Source organism: Festucalex cinctus, chromosome 1 (assembly GCF_051991245.1).
Source record: "Festucalex cinctus isolate MCC-2025b chromosome 1, RoL_Fcin_1.0, whole genome shotgun sequence".
NCBI classification, from domain to species: Eukaryota; Metazoa; Chordata; class Actinopteri; order Syngnathiformes; family Syngnathidae; genus Festucalex; species Festucalex cinctus.
In genome coordinates, this window is record NC_135411.1 from 67,221,101 (window position 1) to 67,234,687 (window position 13,587).

Here is a 13,587-nt window from a genome sequence, read left to right on the forward strand (position 1 = left end):
ACAACAGCGTGCAGCGAAATAAAAAGCTTTCAATAACTTTTCATCTTCAACATCTTAAGATGAATCACACCAAGTTTGAAGATGATCGGATAAACTCTGTAAGAGGAGTTCGTTAAAATAGGACCCCTATGAAATGGCCAAAAAAATGGGAACACGTTCCAAAGTAAATCAAAATGGTGGACTTTCTGTTAGGTTTAGCATATGGTTCAAAAAGAGTTTTTTGTACCTTGAGGGCTGTTACATATGTCTTTAAATTTTGGTAACTCTAGGTGAAACGTACAGCCGGGAATGCTTCATTAAGTAAGAATTTTGAAACTCAAAATTTGATGCCCCGCCTCTGGCGGACTTCCTGTTGGGTTTAGCATATGGCACCAACAGACTTTTTTGTAGGTCATAGTCTGTTACATATGTGTACCAATTTTCGTAGCTCTAGGTTAAACATACAACCGGCAATACTACGTTTAGTAAGAGTTTTGAAACTCTAAATTTGATGCCCCACCGCCGTCATATAGTATGTCGAAAACTTTAGATTTTTTACCATGGTGTTGTCCCAGGTCTTGAGATGGTACATCCCAAGTTTGAAGTCAATTGGATTAACCGTGTAGGAGAAGCAGGCAAAAGTATGACCCCTGTAAATGTGCAAAAATTGGCCAAAATTGGACATTTAAATACTCATATCTCACTTCCTGTCTATTTTAGGGTACACACATCAAAGAGGTTTTTGTTCATCTGGATGTGCTACAGGTGCCACACAATTTTCATAGCCGTCGGACAATCGTAGCGGGCCAGGGATCTGTTTAACCTATGTAGGTGGCGCTATGGAGCCATTTTTCTGTTATCACCTATGGCGACTTTAAAATATCAAATTTTTCGCCAGGCCTGACGTGTGTGTAAAGTTTGGTGAGTTTTCGTTCACGTTTAGTGTCTCAAAAATGTGATTGTTTGCGGAAAAGAATAATAACAAATAAAAAGAAGAATAATAAGAATTCCTTGAAAAACAATAGGGACCTCGCAGCGGTCGCTGCTCGGGCCCTAACTAGAGCTGCGAGCAGCTATAAAGGGCCCTCGCAGCCCGGGCCACGTTGGGGTCCTTGCACGTTGGGGTACTTGCACGTTAGGGTACTGGCACGTTGGGGTACAGGCATATTGGAAGCAAAATTTCTTTGAAAATGGCATAATAAACGTTTACATGTAGAATATTTTTTTTGCCAGTGTCTGTCAAGCTCAACGGGTTTTGGTGATTGTTAAGACCTGCAAAAATCAGCGTCCTTATTTATTTTTAGGCAATGAGTTGCCCTGATTGGTATTTTTTGTAAAAGTGTATATATACATCATCGCTCGTTGTACTCATTGCACAATGTTACTTTTATTGTCCAAAGGGGCAATCTAAAATGAATAAAACAAAATGGAAACGTACATACGTTTGGATCGGTGTGAAGCCAGTGAACAATTTGAGTGGTGGAAACTAAAAGAATATTCATAAATGACTTAGTTATAACACTTAGAATGAGTTTACATTTTTTGTACAAAATACCGTATGTGTTTTTTTTTTTTTATATAAGCCTCAAGGGCTAGGTGGCGCTGTATTTATAACTGAATGTTGTCATCGAGATACCTTCAGGCCTTGATTATAAGCATACATGTAAAGTGTGGGATTTTTTTGGGAGCATGTACCGTGGAGTTATTAAGCATATCCTTCATTCACGATATTGCTTTTAATGTCCACAGAGGCTATCAAAAATAAATAAAAATATATATATGTTTGGATAAGTCTGATGCCAGTGAACATTTTGAGTGGTGGAAACTAAAAGAATATTCATAAATGACTTAGTTATCACACTTAGAATGAGTTTACATTTTTTGTACAAAATACCGTATGTGGGGTATTTTTTTTTTATGCCTCAAGGGCTAGGTGACGCTGCACATATAACTGAATGTTGTCATTGAGATAGCTTCAGGCCTTGACGATAAACATACATGTCAAGTTTGGGATTTTTTGGAGCATGTACCGGGGAGTTATGAAGCATATCCTTTTTCAGTGCGAAACACAAAATTTGATGCCCCGCCTTCATCATATAGTATTTCGAAAAGTCAAGATTTTTCCCCCTGTCGTTGGCTCAGGTCTTGACATGGTCCAGGTCAAGTCTTAACTCAGTCAGATGAAACGTGTAGGAGAAGTGGGCAAAAGTCTGCCCCCTGTGAATGTGCAAAAATCGTCAAAAATGGGACATTCAAAAATTCGTAGCTCACTTCCTGTTCATTTTAGCATATGGGTCCAAGAGACTTTTTTGTAGGTCTTTGGCTCCCTCATACACCTAAAAATTTTCGTAGATCTTGCTTAAACGTACAATCGGGGCTACTTCGTTAAAAATTTCTAGGGGGCGCTATTGAGTCATTTTTGTAAAAATAGGACAATACATGATAAAATATTGCTCATTTTGCCAGGCCAGATATGTGTGCCAAGTTTCATGAGTTTCTGCGCATGTTTAGACCCTCAAAACTGGCGTTGTTTTCTTGGCGAACAGTGCTTAGCCACGCCCACAGCGATTCGCGAAAACTCACAAACTTCGTGTTGTGACATCATGAAAGCCGAATCCCTCATCTGAGCAAATATGAGGTAGGTCCAGTTCACGTGTTTGGAGAAAAAACGTAGAAGAAAATTCGTAAGAAAAAAAATTGCCACTAGTTGGCGCTATCAGTAAGATGAAATATAAGTTCATAGATGTCTTTAGGGCTGGACTCTCATCAAATGTGTGAAATTTTGAGAAGATAGGATCATCTCGGTCAAGTTCATGCAGCTTTTATTGTCACGAAAAATCTTTAGACTTTGCGGCACCGTAGCGGCCACGCCCTTTGGCGAAAAGTTACAATATTCGGTGTGGGGCATGATCAACATCTTAAGGCTTTTCTGACCAATTTTCAACCGGATCCCTTCAACGAGCTCAGCGCAGTAGCTAAAAACGTAAAGTATGACATTTATTGTAACCACTAGGTGGCGCTATATGTATAACTGAATTTTATCATATAGATGTTTTCAGGCCGTGACTATTACATTGCCTGAGAAGTTTGAGATTTTTTGGAGCTTGAACATGGGAGTTATTAAGCATTTGCTCTTTCTGGACAAATGAAATTTTAAAGGCAATATTTGATGCCCTGCCCCCGTCATATAGTATTTCAAAAAGGCAAGATGTTTTGCCCAGTTGTTCTCTCAGGTCTTGAGATGATAAATGCCAAGTTTGAAGTCAATTGGATGAAAAATGTTTGCAAAGGGGGAAAAAGCATGACCACAGTGAATGTGCCAAAATAGGCCAAAATTGGACATTAAAAAATTCATAGCTCACTTCCTGTACATTTTAGCTACATGGTCCCAATAGACTTTTTTGTGCGTCTCGGGGTGCTACACGTCCCTGCCACTTTTTGTTGCTCTAGCTCAAACGTGCCGGGCTTGGTTTTTATTTTTCTACGCTAGGGGGCGCTATCGAGTCGCATTGTTATGACGACTTAATAATATCAAATTTTTCGCCGGGCCTGAGGAGTGTGCAAAGTTCGGTGAGTTTTCGTGAATGTTTAGGTACCCAAAATCGCGATCGTTTGCGGAGAATAAAGAAGAAGAAGAAGAAGAAGAAGAAGAATAATAATAATTTTTACAAAAACAATAGGGACCTCGCAGCGGTCGCTGCTCGGGCCCTAATAACTAGAGCTGCGAGCAGCTATAAAGGGCCCTCGCAGCCCGGGCCACGTTGGGGTCCTTGCACGTTGGGGTACTTGCACGTTGGGGTACTGGCACATTGGGGTACTGGCATATTGGAAGCAAAATTTCTTTGAAAATGGCATAATAAACGTTTACATGAAGAATATTTTTTTGCCAGTGTGTGTATCAAGCTCAACGGGTTTTGGTGATTGTTAAGACCTGCAAAAATCAGCGTCCTTTTTTATTTTTAGGCAATGAGTTGCCCTGATTGGTATTTTTTTGTAAAAGTGTATATACACATCATCGCTCGTTGTACTCATTGCACAATGTTACTTTTATTGTCCAAAGGGGCAATCAAAAATGAATAAAACAAAATGGAAACGTACATACGTTTGGATCGGTGTGAAGCCAGTGAACAATTTGAGTGGTGGAAACTAAAAGAATATTCATAAATGACTTAGTTATCACACTTAGAATGAGTGTACATTTTTTGTACAAAATACCGTATGTGGGGTATTTATTTATTTTTTTTATGCCTCAAGGGCTAGGTGGCGCTGTATTTATAACTGAATGTTGTCATAGAGATACCTTCAGGCCTTGATTATAAGCATACATGTCAAGTGTGGGATTTTTTTTTGGAGCATGTACCGTGGAGTTATTAAGCATATCCTTCATTCACGATATTGCTTTTAATGTCCATAGAGGCTATCAAAAATAAATAAAAATATATATATGTTTGGATAAGTCTGATGCCAGTGAACATTTTGAGTGGTGGAAACTAAAAGAATATTCATAAATGACTTAGTTATCACACTTAGAATGAGTTTACATTTTTTGTACAAAATACCGTATGTGGGGTATTTTTTTTTCATGCCTCAAGGGCTAGGTGGCGCTGCATATATAACTGAATGTTGTCATAGAGATAACTTCAGGCCTTGACGATAAACATACATGTCAAGTTTGGGATTTTTTGGAGCATGTACCGGGGAGTTATCAAGCATATCCTTTTTCATTGCGAAACACACATTTTGATGCCCCGCCCTCATCATATAGTATTTCGAAAAGTCAAAATTTTTCCCCCTGTCGTTGGCTCAGGTCTTGACATGGTCCAGGCCAAGTCTTAACTCAGTCGGATGAAACGTGTAGGAGAAGTGGGCAAAAGTCTGCCCCCTGTGAATGTGCAAAAATCGTCAAAAATGGGACATTCAAAAATTCGTAGCTCACTTCCTGTTCATTTTAGCATATGGGTACAAGAGACTTTTTTGTAGGTCTTGAGCTCCCTCATACACCTAAAAATATTCGTCGTTCTTGCTTAAACGTACAACCGGGGCTGCTTCGTTAAAAATTTCGAGGGGGCGCTATTGAGTCATTTTTTTTAAAAATAGCACAATCAACAATAAAATATTGCTCATTTTACCAGGCCAGATGGGTGTGCCAAGTTTCAGGAGTTTCTGTGCATGTTTAGACCCTCAAAACTGGCGTTGTTTTCTTGGCGAACAGCGCTTAGCCACGCCCACAGCAATTCGCGAAAACTCACAAACTTCGTGTTGTGACATCATGAAGGCCGAAACCCTCATCTGAGCAAATATGAGGTAGGTCCAGTTAACGTGGTTGGAGAAAAACGTAGAAGAAAATTCTTAATAAAAAAAATTGGCACTAGGTGGCGCTATCAGTTAGATGAAATATAAGTCAGTAGATGTCTTTAGGGCTGGACTCTCATCAAATGTGTGAAATTTTGAGAAGATAGGATCATCTCGGTCAAGTTAATGCAGCTTTTATTTTCACGAAAAATCTTCAGACTTTGCGTCACCGTAGCGGCCACGCCCTTTGGCGAAAAGTTACAATATTCGGTGTGGGGCATGATCAACATCTTAAGCCTTTTCTGACCAATTTTCAAATGGATCCCTTCAACAAGCTCAGCACAGTAGCTAAAAACGTAAAGTATGACATCTATTGTAACCACTAGGTGGCGCTATATGTATAACTGAATTTTATCATATAGATGTTTTCAGGCCGTGACTATTACGTTGCCTGAGAAGTTTGAGATTTTTTGGAGCTTGAACATGGGAGTTATTAAGCATTTGCTCTTTCTGGACAAATGAAATTTTAAAGGCAATATTTGATGCCCCGCCCCCGTCATATAGTATTTCAAAAAGGCAAGATGTTTTGCCCAGTTTTTCTCTCAGGTCTTGAGATGATAAATGCCAAGTTTGAAGTCAATTGGATGAAAAATGTTTGCAAAGGGGGAAAAAGCATGACCACAGTGAATGTGCCAAAATAGGCCAAAATTGGACATAAAAAAATTCATAGCTCACTTCCTGTACATTTTAGCTACATGGTCCCAATTGACTTTTTTGTGCGTCTCGGGGTGCTACACGTGCCTGCCAATTTTCGTTGCTCTAGCTCAAACGTGCCGGGCTTGGTTTTTATTTTTCTACGCTAGGGGGCGCTATCGAGTCGCATTGTTATGGCGACTTCATAATATCAAATTTTTCGCCGGACCTGAGGAGTGTGCAAAGTTTGGTGAGTTTTCGTGAATATTTAGGTACCCAAAATCGCGATTGTTTGCGGAGAATAAAGAAGAAGAAGAAGAATAATAATAATAACTAGAGCTGCGAGCAGCTATAAAGGGCCCTCGCAGCCCGGGCCACGTTGGAGTCCTTGCACGTTGGGGTACTTGCACGTTAGGGTACTGGCACGTTGGGGTACTGGCATATTGGAAGCAAAATTTCTTTGAAAATGGCATAATAAACGTTTACATGTAGAAATTTTTTTTTGCCAGTGTGTGTCAAGCTCAACGGGTTTTGGGGATTGTTAAGACCTGCAAAAATCTGCGTCCTTTTTTATTTTTAGGCAATGAGTTGCCCTGATTGGTATTTTTTGTAAAAGTGTATATATACATCATCGCTCGTTGTACTCATTGCACAATATTACTTTTATTGTCCAAAGGGGCAATCAAAAATGAATAAAACAAAATGGAAACGTACATACGTTTGGATCGGTGTGAAGCCAGTGAACAATTTGAGTGGTGGAAACTAAAAGAATATTCATAAATGACTTAGTCATCACACTTAGAATGAGTTTACATTTTTTGTACAAAATACCGTATGTTTTTTTTTATTTTTTATATAAGCCTCAAGGGTTAGGTGGCGCTGTATTTATAACTGAATGTTGTCATCGAGATACCTTCAGGCCTTGATTATAAGCATACATGTCAAGTGTGGGATTTTTTTTGGAGCATGTACCGTGGAGTTATTAAGCATATCCTTCATTCACGATATTGCTTTTAATGTCCACAGAGGCTATCAAAAATAAATAAAAATATATATATGTTTGGATAAGTCTGATGCCAGTGAACATTTTGAGTGGTGGAAACTAAAAGAATATTCATAAATGACTTAGTTATCACACTTAGAATGAGTTTACATTTTTTGTACAAAATACCGTATGTGGGGTATATTTTTTTCATGCCTCAAGGGCTAGGTGGCGCTGCATATATAACTGAATGTTGTCATAGAGATAGCTTCAGGCCTTGACGATAAACATACATGTCAAGTTTGGGATTTTTTGGAGCATGTACCGGGGAGTTATCAAGCATATCCTTTTTCACTGTGAAACGTGTTTACAATTTTTGTAAAAATACCGTAAGTGGGGTATTTTTTTTTCATGCCTCAAGGGCTAGGTGGCGCTGCATATATAACTGAATGTTGTCATAGAGATAGCTTCAGGCCTTGACGATAAACATACATGTCAAGTTTGGGATTTTTTAGAGCATGTATCGGGGAGTTATTAAGTATATCCTTTTTCAGTGCGAAACACAAATTTTGATGCCCCGCCCTCATCATATAGTCTTTCGAAAAGTCAAGATTTTTCCCCCTGTCGTTGGCTCAGGTTTTGACAGGGTCCAGGTCTTAACTCAGTCGGATGAAACGTGTAGGAGAAGTGGGCAAAAGTCTGCCCCCTGTGAATGTGCAAAAATCGTCAAAAATGGGACATTCAAAAATTCGTAGCTCACTTCCTGTTCATTTTAGCATATGGGTCCAGGAGACTTTTTTGTAGGTCTTGGGCTCCCTCATACACCTAAAAATATTCGGAGTTTTTGCTTAAAAACGTACAACCGGGGCTGCTTCGTTAAAAAATTCTTGGGGGCGCTATTGAGTCATTTTTGTAAAAATAGCACAATCAACAATAAAATATTGCTCATTTTACCAGGCCAGATGTGTGTGCCAAGTTTCATGAGTTTCTGTGCATGTTTAGACCCTCAAAACTGGCGTTGTTTTCTTGGCAAACAGCGCTTAGCCACGCCCACAGCGATTCGCGAAAACTCACAAACTTCGTGTTGTGACATCATGAAGGCCGAAACCCTCATCTGAGCAAATATGAGGTAGGTCCAGTTAACGTGTTTGGAGAAAAACGTAGAAGAAAATTCGTAAGAAAAAAAATTGCCACTAGGTGGCGCTATCAGTTAGATGAAATATAAGTCAGTAGATGTCTTTAGGGCTGGACTCTCATCAAATGTGTGAAATTTTGAGAAGATAGGATCATCTCGGTCAAGTTAATGCAGCTTTTATTTTCACGAAAAATCTTCAGATTTTGCGTCACCGTAGCGGCCACGCCCTTTGGCGAAAAGTTACAATATTCGGTGTGGGGCATGATCAACATCTTAAGGCTTTTCTGACCAATTTTCAAATGGATCCCTTCAACAAGCTCAGCACAGTAGCTAAAAACGTAAAGTATGACATTTATTGTAACCACTAGGTGGCGCTATATGTATAACTGAATTTTATCCTATAGATGTTTTCAGGCCGTGACTATTACGTTGCCTGAGAAGTTTGAGATTTTTTGGAGCTTGAACATGGGAGTTATTAAGCATTTGCTCTTTCTGGACAAATGAAATTTTAAAGGCAATATTTGATGCCCCGCCCCCGTCATATAGTATTTAAAAAAGGCAAGATGTTTTGCCCAGTTGTTCTCTCAGGTCTTGAGATGATAAATGCCAAGTTTGAAGTCAATTGGATGAAAAATGTTTGCAAAGGGGGAAAAAGCATGACCACAGTGAATGTGCCAAAATAGGCCAAAATTGGACATAAAAAAATTCATAGCTCACTTCCTGTACATTTTAGCTACATGGTCCCAAGAGACTTTTTTGTGCGTCTCGGGGTGCTACACGTGCCTGCCAATTTTTGTTGCTCTAGCTCAAACGTGCCGGGCTTGGTTTTTAATTTTTCTACGCTAGGGGGCGCTATCGAGTCGCATTGTTATGACGACTTAATAATATCAAATTTTTCGCCGGGCCTGAGGAGTGTGCAAAGTTCGGTGAGTTTGGTTTAGCACATGGTTCCAAGAGACTTTTTTGTACATCATGGGCTCTTATGTATGCCTGCAAATTATCATAGCGCTAGGTGAAACGTACAACCGGGAATGCTTCGTTAAAGAGGAGTTTTTTAGCTCAAAATGTGATTCCCGGCCCCTGGGGGACTTCCTGTTGGGTTTAGCACATGGCACCAAGAGACTTTTTTGTACATCCTGGGCTGTTACATATGTCTACAATTTTTCGTCGCTCTAGCTGCTTCGTACAACTGGGAATGCTTCATTAAGAAGGATTTTTTCCCTTTGCAAAAAGTGCATGCCACGACAACAGCGTGCGACGAAATAAAAAGCTTTCAATAACTTTTCATCGTCAACATCTTAAGATGAATCACACCAAGTTTGAAGATGATCGGATAAACTCTGTAGGAGGAGTTCGTTAAAATAAGACCCCTATGAAATGGCCAAAAAAATGGCAACATGTTCCAAAGTAAATCAAAATGGCAGACTTCCTGTTCGGTTTAGCATATGGTTCAAAAAGAGTTTTTTGTACCTCGAGGGCTGTTACATATGTCTTCAAATTTTGGTCACTCTAGGTGAAACGTACAGCCGGAAATGCTTCATTAAGTAAAAATTTTGAAATGCAAAATTTGATGCCCTGCCTCTGGCGGACTTCCTGTTAGGTTTAGCATATGGCACCAACAGGCTTTTTTGTAGATCATAGTCTGTTACATATGTGTACCAATTTTCGTAGCTCTAGATTAAACGTATAACCGGCAATACTTCAGATGAAACATGCCAAAGAATGAAGACAATCTGATAAGTTTTGTAGAAAATACGAGGCCTATAAAAGGCCCCCAAAAAATGGCTACAAATAGCAAAGTAAATCAAAATGCCGGACTTCCTGTTTGGCTTAGCATATGGTTCTAAAAGACTTTTTTGTACATCGTGGGCTCTTATGTATGCCTCCAAATTATCATAGCGCTAGGTGAAAGGTACAACCGGGAATGCTTCGTTAAAGAGGAGTTTTTTAGCTCAAAAAGTGATGCCCGGCCCTTGCGGGACTTCCTGTTGGGTTTAGCACAAAGCAGCAAGAGACTTTTTTGTACATCGTGGGCTGTTACATATGTCTACAAATTTTCGTAGCTCTAGCTGCTTCGTACAACTGAGAATTCTTCATTAAGAAGAATTTTTTTCCTTTGCAAACAAGTGCATGCCACGACAACAGCGTGCAGCGAAATAAAAAGCTTTCAATAACTTTTCATCTTCAACATCTTAAGATGAATCACACCAAGTTTGAAGATGATCGGATAAACTCTGCAAGAGGAGTTCGTTAAAATAGGACCCCTATGAAATGGCCAAAAAAATGGGAACACGTTCCAAAGTAAATCAAAATGGTGGACTTTCTGTTAGGTTTAGCATATGGTTCATATGTAGCATATGTACCTTGAGGGCTGTTACATATGTCTTTAAATTTTGGTAACTCTAGGTGAAACGTACAGCCGGGAATGCTTCATTAAGTAAGAATTTTGAAACTCAAAATTTGATGCCCCGCCTCTGGCGGACTTCCTGTTGGGTTTAGCATATGGCACCAACAGACTTTTTTGTAGGTCATAGTCTGTTACATATGTGTACCAATTTTCGTAGCTCTAGGTTAAACATACAACCGGCAATACTACGTTTAGTAAGAGTTTTGAAACTCTAAATTTGATGCCCCACCGCCGTCATATAGTATGTCGAAAACTTTAGATTTTTTACCATGGTGTTGTCCCAGGTCTTGAGATGGTACATCCCAAGTTTGAAGTCAATTGGATTAACCGTGTAGGAGAAGCAGGCAAAAGTATGACCCCTGTAAATGTGCAAAAATTGGCCAAAATTGGACATTTAAATACTCATATCTCACTTCCTGTCTATTTTAGGGTACACACATCAAAGAGGTTTTTGTTCATCTGGATGTGCTACAGGTGCCACACAATTTTCATAGCCGTCGGACAATCGTAGCGGGCCAGGGATCTGTTTAACCTATGTAGGTGGCGCTATGGAGCCATTTGTCTGTTATCACCTATGGCGACTTTAAAATATCAAATTTTTCGCCAGGCCTGACGTGTGTGTAAAGTTTGGTGAGTTTTCGTTCACGTTTAGTGTCTCAAAAATGTGATTGTTTGCGGAAAAGAATAATAACAAAAAATAAAAAGAAGAATAATAAGAATTCCTTGAAAAACAATAGGGACCTCGCAGCGGTCGCTGCTCGGGCCCTAATAATAATAATAATAATAATTTTTACAAAAACAATAGGGACCTCGCAGCGGTCGCTGCTCGGGCCCTAACTAGAGCTGCGAGCAGCTATAAAGGGCCCTCGCAGCCCGGGCCACGTTGGGGTCCTTGCACGTTGGGGTACTTGCACGTTGGGGTAGTGGCACGTTGGGGTACTGGCATATTGGAAGCAAAATTTCTTTGAAAATGGCATAATAAACGTTTACATGTAGAATATTTTTTTGCCAGTGTGTGTGTCAAGCTCAACGGGTTTTGGTGATTCTTAAGACCTGCAAAAATCAGCGTCTTTTTTTATTTTTAGGCAATGAGTTGCCCTGATTGGTATTTTTTGTAAAAGTGTATATACACATCATCGCTCGTTGTACTCATTGCACAATGTTACTTTTATTGTCCAAAGGGGCAATCAAAAATGAATAAAACAAAATGGAAACGTACATACGTTAGGATCGGTGTGAAGCCAGTGAACAATTTGAGTGGTGGAAGCTAAAAGAATATTCATAAACGACTTAGTTATCACACTTAGAATGAGTTTACATTTTTTATACAAAATACCGTATGTGGGGTATTTTTTATTTATTTTTTTATATAAGCCTCAAGGGCTAGGTGGCGCTGTATTTATAATTCAATGTTGTCATAGAGATACCTTCAGGCTTGATCATAAGCATACATGTCAAGTGTGGGATTTTTTTTGGAGCATGTACCGTGGAGTTATTAAGCATATCCTTCATTCACGATATTGCTTTTAATGTCCATAGAGGCTATCAAAAATAAATAAAAATATATATATGTTTGGATAAGTCTGATGCCAGTGAACATTTTGGGTGGTAGAAACTAAAAGAATATTCATAAATGACTTAGTTATCACACTTAGAATGAGTTTACATTTTTTGTACAAAATACCGTATGTGGGGTATTTTTTTTTCATGCCTCAAGGGCTAGGTGGCGCTGCATATATAACTGAATGTTGTCATAGAGATAACTTCAGGCCTTGACGATAAACATACATGTCAAGTTTGGGAATTTTTGGAGCATGTACCGGGGAGTTATCAAGCATATCCTTTTTCATTGCGAAACACAAATTTTGATGCCCCGCCCTCATCATATAGTATTTCGAAAAGTCAAAATTTTTCCCCCTGTCGTTGGCTCAGGTCTTGACATGGTCCAGGCCAAGTCTTAACTCAGTCGGATGAAACGTGTAGGAGAAGTGGGCAAAAGTCTGCCCCCTGTGAATGTGCAAAAACCGTCAAAAATGGGACATTCAAAAATTCGTAGCTCACTTCCTGTTCATTTTAGCATATGGGTCCAAGAGACTTTTTTGTAGGTCTTGGGCTCCCTCATACACCTAAAAATCTTCGTAGATCTTGCTTAAACGCACAACCGGGGCTGCTTCGTTAAAAATTTCGAGGGGGCGCTATTGAGTCATTTCTGTAAAAATAGCACAATCATCAATAAAATATTGCTCATTTTACCAGGCCAGATGTGTGTGCCAAGTTTCATGAGTTTCTGTGCATGTTTAGACCCTCAAAACTGGCGTTGTTTTCTTGGCGAACGGCGCTTAGCCACGCCAACAGCAATTCGCGAAAACTCACAAACTTCGTGTTGTGACATCATGAAGGCCGAAACCCACATCTGAGCAAATATGAGGTAGGTCCAGTTCACGTGTTTGGAGAAAAACGTAGAAGAAAATTCGTAAGAAAAAAAATTGCCACTAGGTGGCGCTATCAGTTAGATGGAATGTAAGTTAGTAGATGTCTTTAGAGCTGGACTCTCATCAAATGTGTGAAATTTTGAGAAGATAGGATCATCTCGGTCAAGTTAATGCAGCTTTTATTGTCACGAAAAATCTTGAGATTTTGCGGCACCGTAGCGGCCACGCCCTTTGGCGAAAAGTGACAATATTCGGTGTGGGGCATGCTCAACATCTTAAGGCTTTTCTGACCAATTTTCAACTGGATCCCTTCAACGAGCTCAGCGCAGTAGCTAAAAACGTAAAGTATGACATTTATTGTTACCACTAGGTGGCGCTATATGTAGAACTGAATTTTATCATATAGATGTTTTCAGGCAGTGACTATTACGTTGCCTGAGAAGTTTGAGATTTTTAGGAGCTTGAACATGGGAGTTATTAAGCATTTGCTCTTTCTGGACAAATGAAATTTTAAAGGCAATATTTGATGCCCCGCCCCCATCATATAGTATTTCGAAAAGGCAAGACTTTTTGCCCAGTTGTTCTCTCAGGTCTTGAGATGATAAATGCCAAGTTTGAAGTCAATCGGATGAAAACTGTTTGCAAAGGGGGGGAAAGTATGACCACA

The 13,587-nt window shown here is 39.5% G+C and overlaps 1 protein-coding gene across 1 annotated transcript in view; it reads left to right on the forward strand.

Annotated features, from left to right (window-relative positions):
* tnk2b (tyrosine kinase, non-receptor, 2b) overlaps positions 1-13,587 on the forward strand; it is a 276,182-nt gene that overhangs the window by 145,444 nt on the left and 117,151 nt on the right. The window lies entirely within an intron of this gene.